The 20,756-nt window shown below is 41.8% G+C and overlaps 1 protein-coding gene across 2 annotated transcripts in view; it reads right to left on the bottom strand.

The window, feature by feature from the left end:
* The window catches only part of APBA1 (amyloid beta precursor protein binding family A member 1), a 179,017-nt gene that overhangs the window by 103,173 nt on the left and 55,088 nt on the right, over positions 1–20,756 (bottom strand). The window lies entirely within an intron of this gene.

Below are 20,756 nucleotides of genomic sequence, written 5' to 3' on the forward strand. Positions count from 1 at the left end.
TACAGCTAACAGATTCCCTTTAATCCCTTTTGTGTGGCCTTCAGAACTATGAAGGGAACTCAGGAGCTGGTGGATATCAGTGATCATGCCATTTATATGCCACGATCAATGTCGATCATGACATTTAAAAGCCAATATGACAGGTGTTGGGGGTTTTGGGGTCTGGTAGTGGAGTGGGGCAGGCCTAATCAGTTAAAGTATCTTCTATGCTGGCCATGGTTGCTCTGCTAATACAGTCTGCCTCAGGAAGACTGTACAAGCAGTGTGCTGATATCATGGATCAATAAAATCATAAGGAATCAAAAGATTCCATTTAATAGTTCCGCATGGTGAATGGCATAAATGTAAAAAAAAAAAAAAAAACTGCCAGAAATGCAGATTTTTGGTAACTTTCTATATCAGAAAAAAAGTTATTAAAAAGTGCTAGCTAAGCAAAAATGGTAAAGATCATGGTGCAAAATATGAGCCACATACATGGAGATTTTAAGCATATATTTTTTAACCCCTTAACGACCAAGGACGTATATTTACGTCCTTAGCCGGCTCCCACGATATAACGCGGGGTCACGCGGTGACCCTCGCGTCATATCGGGCCGGTCCCGGCATGTATCTGATGCCGGGGCTAATAGCGCACGGCAGCGATCACGGTGCCGCGCGCTATTAACCATTTAGTAGACACGGCGTTCAAAGTTGAACGCTGTGTCTAAAACGAAAGTGAAAGCTGCCCGGCTGCTCGGCGGGGCTGATCGGGACTACCGCAGTGAAAATGCGGTGTCCCGATCAGCTGGGACACGAGCGGAGGTCCTCTTACCTGCGTGTCCCCTCGGCGATTGATTGCTCCAAGCCTGAGATGAACGCTTAAGCAATCGACCATTGATAACACTGATCATTGCAAAGCTATGGCTTTGCAGTGAACAGTGCTGGCAATCAGTTTGTGCAGTGTTATAGGTCCCTATGGGAGCTATAACACTGCAAAAAAAAGTGTAAAAAAAAGTTAATAAATGTGATTTAACCCTTTCCTTAATAAAAGTTCAAATCACCCCCCTTTTCCCATAAAAAAACACTATGTAAATAAAAATAAATATAAACATATGTGGTATCGCCGTGTGCGTAAATGTCTGAACTATAAAAATATATAATAAATTAAACCGCACGGTCAATGGCGTACGCACAAAAAAAATTCAAAAGTCCAAAATAACGTATTTTTGGTGGCTTTTTTTATCATGAAAAAATGAATAAAAAGCGATCAAAAAGTCGGATCAATACAAAAATGGTACCGCTAAAAATTTCAGATCACGGCTCAAAAAATGAGCCCTCATACCGCCCCATATGTGGAAAAATAAAAAAGTTATAGGGGTCGGGAGATGACAATTTTAAACGTATACATTTTTCTGCATGTAGTTATGATTTTTTACAGAAGTGCAACAAAATCAAACCTATATAAGTAGGGTATCAATTTAATCGTATGGACCTACAGAATAAAGATAAGGTGTCATTTTTACCGAAAAATGAGCTGCGTAGAAACGGAAGCCCCCAAAAGTTACAAAATTGTGTTTTTTCTTCAATTATAATTTTTTTTCCATTTCGCCGTAGATTTTTGGGTAAAATGACTAAGCCATCATATGGATTTTTAGGTGCACAATTTAAAGGGCTATGATTTTTAAAAGGTGAGGAGGAAAAAACGAAAGTGCAAAAACAGAAAAACCAGAGGTCCTTAAGGGGTTAAAGAAGTAAAATAAAACCTTTCTAAATTGGGCATCATTGTTAATATATTGACCTAGAGAATAAAGACAACATGCATTCTTTACTGTGAAGGGCACTTCATAAGACAGCACCCCCACCCCCTCCCCACACACACACACGCACAAAATCTGCAAAATTGCTGCTTTTTCAATCAATTTCTCCTAGAAAAAAAAAGATATGTAAAATGACACACGTCAATACAAAGTACAATTGGTCCAGCATAGAATGAGTTCAATATTGCCCTATAAATGGAAAATTTTATGAGTTATGGTTTTTAAAAAGGCAAGGAGGAAAAAAATTAAAAACGCAAAATGAAAATTCGCTGCATTCTCAAGTGGTTTATTCTGCAGTTTTGAACAAGTCTATTTTTATTGCGAGAATAAAGCCAAGTAAATTTCTAATCAAAATGAGATTATCTCAAGCATGGCAAAAAATGTCATGAAGTGGTCAGCATAGGCTGTGCGGGTAGAAGAATTAATCAGACAAACAAAGCTGCAGTATCAGGAATTTATGCAAAATGACAAAATAAAGATGGTAACCCTGAAGACTGGACTCTTAAAATGGTCTTAAACAAATTTGACATCTCCAGATATCATAAAGAAGCTCTGAGACATGTTCAGTTCTAAAGATAGGACTGTGTTAAAGGAAAACTGTCACATATTTTCTCCCGCACTATCCACATGTACTGGTGGATAGTGCGGGAGACGCTGATTAAAACGAGCCCTACCTTGGTCTGATCCGCGCCGCCGTTCGCCCGCAATTGTAGTTTTAATCTCTGTGTATATCCGGCTGTAACTGGCAAAGGCGGTGCTTCTGCGGGCCGCTCATGAATATTCATCCCTCACTCTGGTTAGGAGCGGCGAAGAGAGGGAGAACAGGAGGGATGTATATTCATGAGCGGCGCTGACGTCAGTGGCAGTTAGCCCGCAGAGATTAAAACTACAATTGCGGGCGAACGGCGACGCGGATCAGACCAAGGTAGGGCTCGTTTTAATCAGCGTCTCCCGCACTATCCACCAATACCGGTGGATAGTGCGGGAGAAAATATGTGACAGTTTTCCTTTAAAGCAAGAAAGACAGACCTATTTTCTTTCAAAGACCGCTCCCTGTCTGTCTCCACTTTGGGTGTGGTATTACAACTTGGCTCCATTCACTTCATTGGAACTGAGTTGCAGAACCACACCCAACCTGGAGACAGACAGGGAGCGTTCTTTGAAAGAAATTATCTGTTTTTCGATTCCTGGATAACCCCTTTAAGCCAAACCCTCTATATTACAATATTTAGGCTGGGTCCACAAATTTCCGAGCAGAATTCTGCTGCACAGTGCACATCACAGAATTACAGCAGCGGAGCTTCTGCTGCTAGAATTCCACCGGAAGAAGAATGATGGGTCTATGGGGGTCCTAGTGCCAAATTATTCAGACAGACCTGCCCACGCTTGGAATCTCAGGCTAGTGATTCCCTAGTTTGAACCTAGCCTTAGAGGTCAAATTGGAACACAAGCCAAGCAGCATACCTCTTTTTTTATACCGTGTTCATTTTAAAAATAAATCAAAACATGACACATTATTGAATATATATTAATGTTTTTTTTTTAACATTGGTTTTAATTTTTAAACATTTTTATGTAACTATTAAAAATCTTTTTTTTTTGCCATTTTCAAACTTTTAATACAATCACTGTTGAGTACAACAATAACACAATCCGCCACAGAGAGTGAACACAGCAGAAGGGGGAATACGAAGCACAACATACTGGGTACTATCAGGAGTATAGTCAGCACAGCATGTCTTCCTACATAGGCATCACTGTAAGGCAGTAAGACAGGGTCTCTGCTCCATCATCCCCAAAGAAGCACAAAGCCCTCAATGAAAAAACAAAAACATACACACACTCCAGTGCCCTCCACCTTCAGCAGAGCTTCTACTCAAGGAACATTAATCTGACCCAACCACTCTGCCGGGGGGCAACCAGCAGAAACATCCTTCAAAAGCCATGGCATCCAAATCCTATCAAATTTCTTTGGCCATTTCCGACTAATATACAAAGCCTGATGATGGGGCACATACTTGTTAATCAGATTAATGCACCATGAAAGGGGAGGAGGATAGGAATCCCTCCAAGCCATTACTACCACTGTACATGCACAGAATAGGAGAAAGAGAATACGATGATGAGGACCAATTCCATATAGTTAATAAGTCCCAATAAACAAACTGAAGGGGTCAGAAGTAAGGGGAACTCCAGGAAATCAACCAAGAATGTCATGACTTCCCGCCAAAAGGGGGCTATGGCAGGGCAGTGGCTGTATTGGAGAGATCCTGGTCGATCCACCATGCTGCATACACCAACTGTGAGGCAAGGAAGTAGTTAAACATATCTGGAGCAGCCAAGCCTCCCCTGGACTTAGGCGCCTGGAGCAGAGCCCGACCGAGTCTAGGAGGTTTGTTCTGCCAGTAGAAGGATCTCAGAAGTGTGCCCAACCGCTTGACATATTTTTAGGGGGGAATAAGGTGAGACAGATTAAACAAGTATAGGAATTTAAGAAGGTAGATCATCTTAAATATATTTATCCTACCTGCTAAGGAGAGAGGGAGGGACGCCCAGGACCTCAACCTATCTTCAGTGCTACTTAAGAGAGGGTTCCAAATTAAGCAGAAGGTAGTCTGGCAGAGAGGTGGAGACATGAAGACCCAGGTATTTAAACCTATCCACCACCTGAAAACCTCCAGGGAGACCAGGCGGGAGAGACAGCCCCCTAGACAAAGGCATAATAGAGGATTTGGACAAGTTTACCTGCAGGCCCGAAATAGAACAAAATCTTTCAAGCAGCCCAAAAAGGGAAAACAGGGAGTACACTGCATCCACCACATATACCAGGATATCATCCACATATAAGGAGACCTTTTCAACAATGGACCCTCTGGGAATACCTGCAATAGTCGGATCCGAGCAGATTGCCGCCACCAAGGGCTCTACTGCCAGTGTAAACAAAAAGGGGGACACCAGACATCCCTGTCTTGTTCCCCTACTCAAGGGAAAGGAATCTGAGATTTGTGCAAATGCGTGCCCTGGGTTTATCATAGAGCAACCGTACCCAGGAACAGAAGGTAGAACCAATACCCAGGACCCGTAAAACCTTCCAGTGATACAGCCATTCCACAAAGTCAAAAGCTTTATAGACATCCAGACTTACCGGAGAGTGTTCCCACCACCACCACCAGGTATGTGAAGAGGCAGCGGGGTCGCCCAGGTCAGGGGAAAACAGGGCTTAACACGGCAGGGTAACAGGAGCTCAGGCGGACACGTCCGCTCAGCTCCTCATTCAGGACACCTAAAATTAACCACTAGAACAGTCTCAATATGATTATATTCCCTACAGCTGTTGTACTTGTAATTTTACTGTACTGATGGGAACAGAAAGAGTAGAGTCATCCCATTAACATAAGAATGGGCGAGCAAATGGCAACAATGTTGTAGTGCTAGACTAAAGATTGTGGTAGTAGGGTGTGTGATTGGGCCAGCAGGGTAAGGGAGGCCAACTTGGGAATCTGGGATGCCTGTCCTGGATCCACAGCTGAGCACAGCACTCAACTGCATGTGTGTCCATAGGACACCTCTACAAACCCTGTGTAGAGGTGGTACCTACTAGGGATTGACAGATGTTGATTTTTTTATGGCCGATACCGATAAGCTGTGGACTTTCCGGCCGATAGCCGATAATTTATACCGATATTCCGGTATAAGTTAAGTTATCGGCTATTTCAACACTCTTCCCCCCAGCCCTACAGAAGCCGCTGCAGATCAATGATTTAAAGCAGGCACTTTAAATTAATGAACTGCATAAGCTTTTTCAGGGCCAGAGACTGCCGCCGCCACCCGCTTCTGTCCTGAGTTTAACCACTGCCGCTGCCCCATTGCCTCCCCCATCCCTGGTTTTATAATTACCTGTTCCCAGGCCCGTGCGACCACCACCGCTGCCCCCCCCCACCCAGAGACCACCGCCGCATGCTTCTCTGCCCCTGCCCGTCCTGAGTTTAACCACTGCCGCTGCCCCATCCCCAGTTTTATAATTACCTGTTCCCGGGGCCCGGAGTCCGCGTTTCTTCTCGCTCCCGTCCTGAGCTGTCACTGTGCGTACTGACAATGACGTTGTGTTGAGGACGTCACTCTTCATTGCGCAGTGCAGCGCACAGCCTAACGCGAGACACCGCAGGAGCCACAAGTAGCGCGGACCCCGGGAACAGGTGATTATAAAACCGGGGATGGGGGAGGCAATGGGGCGGCGGTGTGGTGGGAGGGATCGGTGCGGCGGGGGGGCAGCTGGGCACTGCCGGTAATTGCCGAGACCGATAATGCCCAAAATCGTGATTATCGGACGATAATATCGGCCAAACCGATAATCGGTCGATCACTAGTACCTACTAATATATGATCTCTGTATGAGGGGGAAGTGTAGTGGATTTTTCTTCAGTAAGAGTATGGTGATATAAGTCCGTCATTATGTGGTGAAAATGGTAGTGGTTATGGTGTGACATTTATCTGCAGGATAATGCTCTATACAGAGCAAGGATCTCTAGAAGTGTCTTCACCAGACTGCACCACTACCTTGGCCACCAGATTTATCACCATTTGAGTATTTATGGTGAGCCACCTTCGACAACCTACAAGTGTGCAAGATCTACAGGCCCAGCTGTAACATCTGTGGGCAAATGTGATGCAGGATACCATACAGAATCTGAAATCCTCCATGCCCAACCATATCTCATCTTGTATCCAGGATAGAAGTGTCCCAATAGGTGTCCCAACAGTTTTCCCCAATAAACATAATTTTGCTTTATTATTCTTATCACTTACATTTATAATCATTACATTCACACACATAGGGGGAAAGGTATCAAAACCTGTGCAGAGGAAAAGTGACCAATCAGACAGCTGCACACATTTTGATCTATATCCCCCAGAATGTTTAATTTGATTCCAACAACTCCATTTTCAAGCACTTCTGGTGGCACACACGTGAATGGAGCTTTATAGATTTTTTTTAAGATGCTCCACTTCCTTTTGGAAAGGTTTCTGATTAAAAATGTACATAGTAATGCGCACACCATGAACTTTCCTTACTCATAATTACTCTTTATGGTTTTATAGTTTTTACAAAGAACACACATTATCCAGAAACCCTTTGGGTGGATCTTTTATACTTCAAAGATGGAATACTTACATTAATAAGATGAAAACATTAAGCCTTTTATATTACAGGCAAAATAAAAGCATGGGCAGGAAAAAGCTAATAATAAAATATTGAGTGCAAGCAAAGCAACTTTTTTTTTTCTCAAAGCAAAAAATATAAAGTTCAGAATAAGATGAAGTAAGAAAACCACGGGCACAATCTGAGCCCTTCTGGATATATACAGTGGAGGTCTCCTATAAATAACCGCAACTTCACATCAGACAGCAGGGTGAAAGGTTCCTCAGCTTCTTGAGTGCAGCTCAAGGTAAACATTAACTAAACTAGATAAAAGAAGATATATATGTCCTGAAGAAGACAATAAACACTTCAGGTTTGATAGGGGTATTTTACAATCTTTCAGTCCTTTATAATACTATACTTAAAGCGACAAGATTTAAAGAATTCTGGCGAGCGACTTCTGCATTGACTGTACGTATCTAGAAAAAAGCCAACATTAATATAATGTGTATGGCCAACTTTACACTGGCTATAGAAGGAAATACTTATCGGAACACTGCTGGCAGCTACAACTAAATTTGGTGACATCCGCTGACAATAAAAAAGAGTGTTTTATTGTCATACACATAAAACTGAGCTGAATATGCCAATGACCCCGGCGTCAAGTCCTAGGAAAAAAAGTGCAGGAACTCACCCAAGATTTCTACTCAAGGGCTGGTCCTGCAGGACTCCTGCTAATGGGAATGGTGTTCCTGCTGTGGGAAAGGTGCAGGAACTCAATTCCCACACATTCCTGCAGGACATGAGCCCAGCAATGACCTGCAGATAAAAATGTTATATCTATAGCCAGCTTTAGATTGGCAATATCTTTGGCACCCAGGAGCATCCATTTGAGAAATCTCCACGGAACATCACTTTAAAGTGCAACTGTCACCCCCATATGAGGTACAGAGGTGCAGACACCACCAGTGAGGGGTTAGTACATGGAACATACCTATACTGCTGTGACACAATGCTAAAACACAGCTGAATTTTAGCTCTGAATTTAATCCGTCTCTATTTTGAGAGATGTGCAGAATTTTTCAATTCAGCACAGAATTGGAACTGAATTGGTGCAGAATTGTAGTGGAAATTCTACTGCAAAAATTCAGCGTGGAATTATGAATCCGGTCAGGAAAAAAAATAGAAAGTAGCACTGCCCCCTCTGACCATTTGCATACCAAATCAGACAGTGCCAGCAAGAGAAGAGAGTGAAAATGGGTGCCAAGTAAAAAAATCATGGGAGAATGGGTGTTTTAAAGGGGTTATCCAGGAAAAACTTTTTTTTATATATATCAACTGGCTCCAGAAAGTTAAACAGATTTGTAAATTACTTCTATTAAAAAATCCTTTCAGTACTTATGAGCTGCTGAAGTTGAGTTGTTCTTTTCTGTCTAAGTGATGACACCTGCTGTCTCTGGAACTGTCCAGAGTAGAAGCAAATCCCCATAGCAAACTTCTTCTACTCTGTGCAGTTTCCGAGACAAACAGAGATGTCAGCAGAGAGCACTGTTGCCAGACAGAAAACAACAACTCAACTTCAGCAGCTGATAATTATTGAAAGGATTAAGATTTTTTAATAGAAGTCATTTAAAAATCTGTTTAACTTTCTGGAGCCAGTTGATATAAAAAAAAAAAAAGTTTTTTCCTGGAATCCCCCTTTAAGCTGTTTACTGCCGTATTTCCGCAGTAAACATGACTTTTATGGGATGCTGTTGCTGAATTCCACCCAATCCCGCCAGCAAAATTCTGTTGCAGAAAGTGTGCAGTGTGCACAAAGCAGTAGAGTCCCTTTAAAAACGATGAGACTTTGCTGCAAGTGGATTTTGCCGGCTGATTTTCAGCTTTGTTTCAGCTAAAGGTCCCCATACACATTAGGCTTGTGTACGCTGAACCCACCAAATTCGGCTAGGTCAGTTATTGTGTACACAGGCCTTATTCTCCTACGACGGCAGATGTTAGGGAAAAGATGAATCAGGCATGTTGAATTTTAACTGCTCGGTACTATTGTTCAGAGAGATTATTATATATACAGCATTTATTATGTATACCGTTATTAGGAGAGCTAACTTTTGAGCATGTGGCCAACAGCTATTGTATGTGTATGGCTAGCTTTCACACATTCAATCGATAGTTGTGTTTCTTGATCCCCACAAACACACGTACACACCTCTCGGCAGAGCATGCATGTGATCAGAATAGGGAGACGGGTGAAAGCCACTGCCAGACACCACGGCCGGCTTGACTCTTAGGAACAAAGGATCTGGCATGATAAAATCCACCACGCTGACCTTTCTCTTCTCTATACACATTAGCTGGTCAGATGATCCTACTAACATGGCGGGTTAATGTGCATGGCCAGATTAAAGGGGTTTTCCTTATTAGGTGCTGTTATAAGTATAACTAATGCTCATGGTTTTCCCCTGTGATCACCTGGCATCTTGTAACTACAGCATACTAACATGGAAGATACCGTAGTTTGACTGCAGAATTAGACTACACAGGGTTTGCCAGTAAAGAGGGTCTAGAAAACCCCTATTCTTGCTAGTCTTTTCTATCTGCGCCAGTCTTCATCCACATACCTGGTGGTCTCACCTAGCTAAGTCCTGTTGGCATCACTCTTTCCTTTATGTACCAACTGCAGAAATATTTTAGCAATCTAGAGAATTGCATAAAGATAAGGTTGTTCTACTTTTTCATTTTACAAAGGCAAAATAAGTCTATGGATTCATTAGTCTACATGGAAAAAGTCAAATGTTTTTTCCATTAGCAAAATTCTAGGGCTTCCAGCACATCTAGATCCTTTGGGTAAAGGTGCTTACTTTACCATGACAGCAAGTTAATAAGGCCGTTCACAAGAGAACAAGAAAGATGTCTTTAGGCACGGTTTAATGGGAACTGAAAATGATCAAGAATATGAGCATCCTGTTAAAAAATTGACTGAGGTCACACTTAATAAAAAATAGGACAGAGGTGGAAAGAATAAAGAAAATGCCAAATAAAGCCTACAAACTTGTTATCCCTTAAAGTGTCCACATCATTAGCACAATAGTTATAATGTACATAATGTTACCGTATATGGGTATGTTCACAATACGGATTATGAACGGAATCTCCGCTCGTAGAATTCCGCGAGCGGAGATTCCATTCTGGTGGCCGCCGCCGCAATACTTCGGCGGTAGGACCGTGCGGCATTGCGCCGTCACCATTGACGGCTATGCAGTGTTTGTGGACTTTCGCGCAAAGAATGAACATGTTCTTTCTTTGTGCGGATCAATTTCAGCAGCGGAATTGTCCGCCGCTAAAATTCCGCAGTGTGAACGGGTCTCGTGGAAACCCATTCACACTGATGTTTATTTTCACAGCACGTAATTAGCGGAGCGGAATTCCGCGGGAATTACGTAGTGTGAACATACCCTATATGTGAATACATGAATCGTTGTAATATATTTTATTATGGAAAGAAGAATTGGCATCTCCTCCCAGGAATGTGTAGTTTACCAAATATCTGTTTAGGGCACTTTAGTAAATAGTGGACAATCTAGGAGGGGAGTGCAACATCATTAACATGAAAAAGTATAAAACGGATAATAAAGCAACTTACTAATATAATGTTATTAGCCCTACTGCACAGATCCCTCCATATCAGCCCTGCTCTCTCCTTTGAAGCTGTGATGTCAAGTCACACTCAGAGCTCCTATTCCTGTTCTCCTTCCCCTCCGGTCTGGTTAATGAGAGACCAGTAAGGTGAAGGGGATGCTCATATTACTGCTAATTAGATTTTAAGGCAGAAAGAAGCCCTTTTCAGTCACAGTAGTTTTAGTCAAAACAGGATTACTGCTATCTTGAGAAATGCTTGCTGCTGCTTTAAAAATCTAATTAGCAGTAATATGAGCACCCCCTATTTAAATCACTGATATCACCCTAAGCAGACAGGAGGGGAGGAGTGCAGGGAGCTTTCAGGGAGTGTGACTGGAAGTCACAGCGACAAGCCAGACAGCTCAGCTGATAAAAAAGATCTGTGCAGTATGGCTAATAACATTATATTAGTAAGTTGCTTTATACACAATACAGACACTGAAATATGAATACTTGCTAGATAGGATGTCAGGTACCTTACTTCTATTGGCTATACTTTAATCTGGACTTGTCCATCACTGTACAGCAATGACACCGTCTAATTATAGGCAGAGCAGGATCCCAGGGCCCAATATACATAAAGGCATGACAGCACATAATAACACATGGATAGGCATCATAACTTTAGATATTTCTTAACAGCTACATTGATATCTCAGGAGGCTGAAACTGATTCAACTAGTGAAAGCCAGCATCAATAGGATTACTTACACCGGTGGATTTATTTATTTATTTTTTTAATCAACTGGTGCCAGAAAGTTAAACAGATTTGTAAATTACTTCTATTTAAAATTCTTTATCCCTTCGGTACTTTTTAGCAGCTGTATGCTACTGTATTTTGTCTTGTCCACAGTGCTCTGTGCTGACACCTGATGCCCGTATCACGAACTGTCCAGAGCAGGAGAAATCCCCATAGCAAACCTATGCTGCTCTGGACAGTTCCTGACATGGACAGAGGTGTCAGCAGAGAGCACTGTGGACAAGACAAAAAAAAAAAGAAATTCAAAAAGAAAATAATTTCTTCTGTAGCACACAGCTGCTCATAAGTACTGGAAGGATAAATATTTTTTTTAATAGAAGTAATTTACAAATCTGTTTAACTTTCTGGCACCAGTTCATTTAATAATAAAAAAAAAATCAACCAGACCTGTCAACACAGCAAAAAGTACTTGTGCTAAAGTTTTGACATTCATTAGAATTTGCTGGCAAAATGGACACTAATGTAGGAGAATGACAGCACACCAAGACAGGGTAATATATACCGTTACAATTCAGTAGTATCAAGACAATGTGAAGACATGGGGTCAAAGTCATTTTTTGTTTACTTGTCACTGTTTTCCTAGGTTTCTTTTTATATTTTATGTCACATTTATCAAAATACCACCCAAGGGCAGAACACATAGAAAAAACTACAAAATAGTGACCAAAATACTATGGGGGAGATTCATCAAGACAAGTCCAGAGGATAAATTGCCCAGTCACCCATAGCAACCAATCAGATTACTTCTTTCATTTTTCAAAAATGAAAGAAGTGACCTGATTTGTTGCTATGGGCAACTGGTCAGCTTTTCCTCTGCGCAAGTTTTGATGTCAGTGTCAGTTGAACTCCTGATTCCGGCCAAATACACTCATCAAAAACTGACCCCAATAGTATTTGTCAACCCAACCTATAACATCAGAGTTATCCATAGATTTATTTGTTTCAGTCTATGCCACCCCCTTCCTGGAGTTCTTTTGCTCTAAATCTCAGCAACTGTTTGAATAAATGAATATAAAACGTCAAACTGAAACAGGAATACCACACAAACCATAACCACTTCCTCCAACAAAGAAAAATGAAGAGGAACTAGGAGTGAAAAAGGAAAAATGGCACAAGCACACGATAATCTAATATGCACAGGAAAAACAGACAAAAAATGGTGACAAAAATGGCACAATGAACTTGAACCATGAGCTACACAGTTTTGCATTTAATTTTACTTATTCTATATATCTTGTCACATGTTGCATATTTACTTTTAAAGAGGTACTCCACTGGCCAGCCTTCCGGCTGTGTTCAGAACATTTAGTTCCAAACGCTGTGCGCATGCTGCGGGGGTCGGTCACGCCCCCTCGTAATGTCAGGCCACGCTCCCTCAATGCAAGTCTATGGAAGGGGGCGTGGCAGCCACCACATCCCCCTCCCAAAGATTTGTATTGAGGGGGTGTGGCCTGACATCATGAGGGGGCGTAGTCGCCCCCCACAGTGCGCACACACCATTAGGAGCTAAATGTTCCGAACGCAGCCGGAATGCTGGCCAGTGGAGTATCCTTTTAAGACCAGTTCAAATATAGCAAGTATCCAAGATAGTGTGTGTGTGTGTGTGTGTGTGTATACTGTAATTATCAAAAAAACAACACAACACAGAAAAGGATCTAATTTCCTAAAAAAAAAAACTGTGTGGTCCATCTTCGCTAAAAGGGTCCTCTAGTACGGTTATCAACAGTAATTCATGAAGGAGCCGGTCTGCAAGTTAACTTCCTTGCAGTGCCACCACAAATAAAATGAAGCGTTGCAAAAATTCTTACTAAAGGCTGTTTTTCCAGGGCTGTGGAGTCGGTAGATAAATGTTCTGACTCCGACATTTTTTGTACTTCTGACTCCCCGACTCTGACTCCTCTGTATTAATATGCGAATGTATTTATAAACACTTACAGTTGAACCCAAGGAGCTGTTCCACCAAGTTCTTCTAAGCTTTTCTAGCAGAGAGAGGTAGTTGGGCAGAAGCTGCTGCCTTCTCCTTTTTGTGTGCTGATCTGCTGCTGAAGATAGGGCAGTGGGAGGATCCAGGAAGGGGTATTTATTATAAAATATGATTTCCCTGGTAGAACCCACAGTCATGTTTAAAGTTTAATCTAACAATCGGAGTTTACAAGTTTTTATAGCCTTAGCTGAATGACAGCAGTTTTCCAATGGTTTACAGCTTCAGTCTTGAACTATTGACCCTACATTCCCTTCACTTATACAAGTGTCTCTAGTCCTGCAAAAAACATATTTACTTAATCCCTTATCAGTGAGAGGCTAGGTTACCCATGGGCTCCCTGTAACAGCAGGACACAACACTATGGAAAGTATAAGTATTGCCGCTCCTAATTGTGCGTTGCGTGCCATATAGTGAAGCACATGAAAAGCATGCTTCTTCACGGTCACTTGATTTTGGGGTTACGTGAGCTGCATGCATTGGTCTTTATTCTTAGAGTAGAGAAGTCATTAATTATAACTTTTTGTGAATTGGGACATTTAAACTTGCTTTTTTTTTTATTCCAATCTAAATTTAGTAGGAGTCTGAGTCAGTGCATTGTTTGCCGACTCCGACTCTAGGTACCCAAAATTTCGTCTGACTTCTCGACTCCAACTCCGCATCCACAGCACTGTTGTTTTCTCTACCTTACTGGCTTGGCCAACAATTTCTACCTTCTAGGCAGTATTCGTATTGCAGATTTGAGAAATATCTGGTTTCAGCAAATTCTGTGAAAAGGTTACACCAGCTAAAATATGCTTCCTGCAATACGCAGCAGAATATCCCAAAGGCTCTGAAAGAGTTCAACAAGCTCAAAACAATAGATCTATTCTGTAAACTAGCAAAACGGACAAAAGAAAGGCATTCAAGAAAAAAAAATGCGCTAAGCTTCTCCTTAAGCAAGCAGATCATCCTTCTATTGTTCAAGGTAAAATGGACGCTTTGGTTTCAGCTTCAGCCTTTATCAGACACATTTAATGATGAAACATATCAGATCTTTAAATTATGTCACACAGGGGAAGAGAAGAGAAGTATTTTAGTAATCCCCAAGAATGATTAAAAGCTTTACAGATGCTGCGCAATATACACTGAACATTCACACAATAAAGAACTTGCAAGATCAAATGTAATTTAAAAGGTGGACAGATGGAGCAGATTCCTGATTGCAAAAAACCTTGGCTGAAATCACTTCTAACAGGTCTATAACATAGTTATGTGCACAACCTATCCCTTTCAACAGTGTCCCATACAGACTGACAATGGAAACCTATCAACCTGCTAGTGCACACAGGGAATTTTGTATATCCATTTTTTGGCAGACAAATGATATGTAAGTAGTGCAGGCAATGTATTATAATAAGATTAGTACATTATAATAAGATTAGTACTTCTCCCAGAAGCTCATAGAAGAGAACTATCTGCTGGGAACCAACCTTTCCCTCAAACAGTAGTTTGCAGGAGGGACACCGTATTGTTTATAGTCATGTTCTCTACAGCACTACTTTTGGGACAAACAATCATGACTGGTTGTCTACAGAAATCATTCAATATCCATGTTGTTTATCAAAACGTGGCCATAAACTAGGATGAACATTAAATTGGCACTGTCATTAAAACTCATTTTTGCTATTGCACTCCTTATGGTACATAAAAAAATCTTTTTAATGTACCGTGTATACTCGAGTATAAGCCGACCCGAATATAAGCTGAGGCCCCTAATTTCACCCCAAAAACCCAGGAAAAGTTATTAAATCGACTATAAGCCTAGGGTGGGAAATAAATAATCCCCCCATGTCCTCATCCCCCCCTGTCATCATCCAGACCCCCATCAATAACACCCCCGTCATCATCACCCTGTCATCATCCCCCCCTTCATCATCAGCGCCTGTCATCATCCCCCCCATCATCACCGCCTGTCATCATCCAAACCCCCATCAATAACACCCCCGTCATCATCACCCTGTCATCATCCCCCCCTTCATCATCACCACCTGTCATCATCCCCCCCTCATCATCACCGCCTGTCATCATCCCCCCTTCATCATCACCGCCTGTCATCATCCTCCCTTCATCATTACCATGTCATCATCCCCCTTCATCATTACCCTGTCATCATCCCCCCTTCATCATTACCCTGTCATCATCCCCCCCCCTTCATAATCACTGCCTGTCATCATCCCCCCCTTCATCATCACCGCCTGTCATCATCCCCCTGTCATCATCCCACCCCCCTTCATCATCACCGCCTGTCATCATCCCCCTGTCATCATCCCACAACCCCCACCCCCTTCATCATCACCGCCTGTCAATCCAGTGGTCTTCAACCTGCGGACCTCCAGATGTTGCAAAACTACAAGGTAGTCCGGGCATGCTGGGAGTTGTAGTTTTGAAACATCTGGAGGTCCGCAGGTAGAAGACCACTGCGGCCTTCGTCATCATCCAGACCCACCCCCCCCCTTAGTTTTCTACTCACCTCCCCTCGGTGGGAAGGAAGGGTGAGCTGGTCCGGGCCATCTATGTTGCAGGGACCGACGTTCCGGGCTGTCCATCTTCTTCGCTCCGGGCCCGGACTAGTGCTTCGTCGTCAAGGCAACGTCACTAGTCCAGGGCCGGGCCCGGAGTGGAGAAGTGGGCCCCACTTGGTGAAGATGGACAGCCCGGAACGACTATCCCTCCCCACCGGATGGTCCCTGCAACATAAAAGTTTTCTATGTCACTAGAATAGGTAAGACTGGGTCAGGTCACCGCTTTTGAATAACCAGATCCATGAGTATAATAAATATTATACACATTTAAAAAATGTTGTAGCTTGTACTTTTTCCTGTAAACAAATTTGGGTACAATCCCATCTGGCAGTATGAAACTAGTGACGTGTTCCCTTTAATACTCAGATTACTAACTTTGCCTCAAAGATTACTTAATAAAAATAAAAAAAACGCATTATAAGGGTATGTTCTCACGAGCGGATTTTCGCAGCGGATTTCGCTGCTGAAGGACCCTCTCTATTCTGCCGCAATTGGCGGCAATACACCGCTACGAGCAGACACAGTGCGATGTGCGAGTCGCCGTGCGCATGTGCAGTGTACTAGGGTGACCCAAAAATACCCTTTTCCCCATACATAAACAACTTTATCTTTATTGTTTTCTAAACACACTTAAACAAAAGGATTAAAATTCCAGTGAAACTCACTCCATATCATTTATAGTTATATATGAGTGCCAAACTGGCCACTTTCATTGATTGTTCATTTAGTGCCCCCCGTGTATCTGCAGCATACATCAGGGGTATTGGAGTGATCGCTGTGATTAAAATCAATCACTCAGCCCCCCTTGACATGTTTCGCTGCTTAACGCAGCTTTGTCCAGAGGTAGCGGGTACCCGCTACCTCTGGAAAAAGCTGCGTTGGCCAGTTTGGCACTCATTTATAACTATAAATTATACGGAGTTATTTTCACTGGAATTTTAATCCTTTTGTTTAAGTGTGTTTAAGAAACAATAAAGATAAAGTTGTTTATGTATGGGAAAAAGGGTATTTTTGGGTCACCCTAGTGACCTATAGGTTATTATTAGTTAATCTACCTGCCATATATTGGTCTCAAGCAGATTGCATGCGCAGTATACTCGCACATCGCGGCAGCTCTCGGTCTGGCTCATTGAGCAGGGGGAACGGCCGCGATGTGTGCGAGTGCACCGCGCATGCGTGGCGACTCGCACATCGTTTCAGTGTATCTGCACGTAGCGGCATATTGCCGCTACGAGCCGGCACATGTGAAGGCAGAATACAGAGGGTCCTTCAGTGGCGGATCCGCAGCGTAAAGTACGCTGTGGATCCTCTCGTGTGAACGTACCCCAACAGTGAACACTGCTTCGCAGAGCAAGAGTAAGCTTGGTATCATATTTACAGTGCTGTGCTTTTTATATGTAATAGCCAAAAGACACAAAGAGCAAAAATTTCACTCTAACAACTGCAAACTATAAAAACCATTTATATGAGGTGTCATTTAGCCACAATTGTCCAGAGGGCTATAAACATTATGGAAGCTGAAAAAATACAGCACTAATATTAATGACACTTGCAAATAAAACCATCTGCATTTTGCCTATTAGACCTTGAGCACATCACTTAATCTCCCTTTGCCTGAGGGAGAAGGAGATAGATGTGGATACTGAAAATCTGCATATTGTAACAGCAGTATGTTCCAAAAATATTGTGACATACGGTATTTAAAACTGTATCACTTCAGTAATGTGTGGGGATTTGAAGGTGGAATAAGAATTTATTCTGTAAACGACTATAGCTACACGGTTTCATGGTACACAATGGTGTTAACCAGTCCTACGCGTTTCGATCTAACAATACATATGAGATTAAATAATGCAAAGGACTAGGGTGCCAATAATAAAGTCACAGCAACCCAAAATACAAATGTTAAATAATATCTGCTCGCCTAGGTACATCTATCCATGTCAATATATAGACGCCAATGTCCGTCTATCTGGCTCAGTATATGCAGTCATTGCCGTAAATGTTGGCACCCCTGAAATTTTTCTAGAAAATTAACTATTTCTCACAGAAAAGGATTGCAGTGACACATGTTTTGCTATACACATGTTTATTCCCTTTGTGTGTATTGGAACTAAACAAAAAAAAGGGAGGGGAAATAGCAAATTGGACATGTCACACCAAACTCCAAAAATGGTCTGGACACAATTATTGGCACCCTTAACTTAATATTTGGTTGCGCACCCTATGGAAAAAATAACTGAAATCAGTAGCTCCCTATAGGCAAATCTAGATCTCTGGAGATGGACTTGTGACCTTAAGATTGTTGATATTTTTCCACAATTTTGGTTCCCAAGTCCTCAGACAGTTGTCTTCTCCTCTTTTTGTTGTCCATGCTTAGTGTGGCACACACAGACACACAATGCAAAGATTAAGTGAACTTCTCTCCTTCTTATCTGCTTTCAGGTGTGATTTTTATATTGTCCACACCTGTTATTCGCCCCAGGTGAGTTTAACCCATTAAGGACCAGGCGTTTTTCGTTTTTTGCACTTTCGATATTTCCTCCTTACCTTTAAAAAAATCATAACTCTTTGAATTTTGCACCCAAAAATCTGTATTATGGCGTATTTTTGGCGCCACCAATTCTACTTTGTAATCACATCAGTCATTGTACCCAAAAATCTACGGCGAAACGGAAAAAAAAATCATTGTGCGACAAAATTGAAAAAAAAATGCCATTTTGTAAATTTTGGGGGCTTCCGTTTCTACGTAGTACATTTTTCGTAAAAAATTACACCTTATCTTTATTCTCTAGGTCTATACGATTAAAATGATACCCTACTTATATAGGTTTGATTTTGTTTTACTACTGAAAAAAAATCATAAATACATGCAGGCAAATTTATACGTTTAAAATTGTCATTTTCTGAGCCCTATAGCTTTTTTTTTTACCATGTTCAGGGCACTATGAGGGTTAATTTTTTGCGCCGTGATCTGAAGTTTTTGTTGGTACCATTTTTGCATTGATCGGACTTTTTGATCGCTTTTTATTCATCTTTTCATGATATAAAAAGTGACCAAAAATACGCTATTTTGTACTTTGGAATTTTTTTGCGCGTACGCCATTGACCGTGCGGTTTAAAAAGCGGTATATTTTTATAATTCGGACATTTCCGCATGCGGCGATACCACATATGTTTATTTTTATTTACACAGTTTTTTTTTAATTCTTGGAAATGCCGGGTGATTCAAACTTTTATTAGGGGAAGGGATCATTGAAAGGCTTAATGATTTTTTTACACTTTTCTTATGCCATATTATAGCCCCCAGGGGGGGCTATAACATTGCAAGTACTGATCTTTACCACTGATTGATGCATCTCCATAGGAATGCATCAATCAGTGTTTTCGGCGATTGAATGCTCAAGCCTGAATCTCAGGCTTGAGCATTCATTCGGTGATCAGACCGCAGGAAGGAAGGTAAGAGACCTTCCTCCTGAAGTACAGCTGTTCGGGATGCTGTGATTATACCGCGGCTATCCCGAACAACTCCCTGAGCTAACCGGCACATTTTACTTTCACTTTTAGCTGCGCGGCTAAAGGGTTAATAGGGCACGGCACCGCGATCAGTGCCGCGCGCTATTAGCAGCGGGTCCCGGCTTCACTATGACGCCGGGCCCGCCGTGATATGATGTGGGGTAACCGTGTAACCCTGTGTTATATCACGGGAGCGGGACTAGGGGCGTAAGTTTACGCCCTTGGTCCTTAACAGGTTAAAGGAGCATCACATGCTTGAAAAAATCTTATTTGTCCACAATTTTGAAAGGGTGCCAATAATTTTGTCCAGCCCTCTTTTAGGTTTAGTTCCAATAAACACAAAGACAATAAACATGTTTATAGCAAAACATGTGTTACTGCAATCCTTTTCTGTGAGGAATACTTCATTTTCTTGAAAAAATTCATGGGTGCCAACATATATGGCCATGACTGTATGTAGAAGGAGTGAGCGTCATCCAGACCAAACAATGGGTCAGATCATGGCATTCGGGTTCTTCGGTGCGCCTGCAATGCCGGGAGTGACGGGGGTTGGGGGGGAAGGTATGCAGGCCAGCTATGCACATTAGTGGTGGATTTTAATGTCAAAATATAAGTTAAGTTTTATAGCACTTCCCCTCTGTTTATTAATTATTGATGGAAGTCTATATTTAACTTGGTTGGTAGATACCGGTAGACCATATCTACGCTATCCATATTTAAGTTTGGTGTTTCTGCAGTAAAATTAGCAACATTACATTTTACTGCTGATTCATTTTAGATTTTGACTTTCGCACTGAAGGCAAAGAGGAAAATCTACTACAAATCCACAGCATATCCGCAATATAACTGAAATGCTGCAGATTTCAAATCTACACAGCACGATTCCACATGGAGTTTTTTCATGGTGTGTGAATACTCCCTTACAGCAACCATTTTGAATAATGTTTCACTGATCCAGTGTCTCAGATAATGTATTGCAGTCTATTTATTACTATTATTTCTTACTGTACTTTTGTGTTCTATTTCTCTTTTTTCTTACATTGTCTTAACATTTTGTAGGCTTTATAACCAATTAACACCTTTCCATGGATGAATGATCTCAGTTTATAATGTATTCCCATGTTTGCTGGAACCCTGTGTTCTGCAGCTTGGTTGCAGATCTTTCAACCTCAAGACAGTTTTTTATGTTTATTATAGCACTCAAAGAAGAACTCTCCAACTCAAATATAAGTAGTGTTGCTCGCGAATATTCGCAATTCGAATTTTATTCGCGAATATCGCATATTCGCGAATATTCGCGAATATAGCGCTATATATTCGT

Source organism: Hyla sarda, chromosome 1 (assembly GCF_029499605.1).
Source record: "Hyla sarda isolate aHylSar1 chromosome 1, aHylSar1.hap1, whole genome shotgun sequence".
In the NCBI taxonomy this organism is placed as follows: domain Eukaryota; kingdom Metazoa; phylum Chordata; class Amphibia; order Anura; family Hylidae; genus Hyla; species Hyla sarda.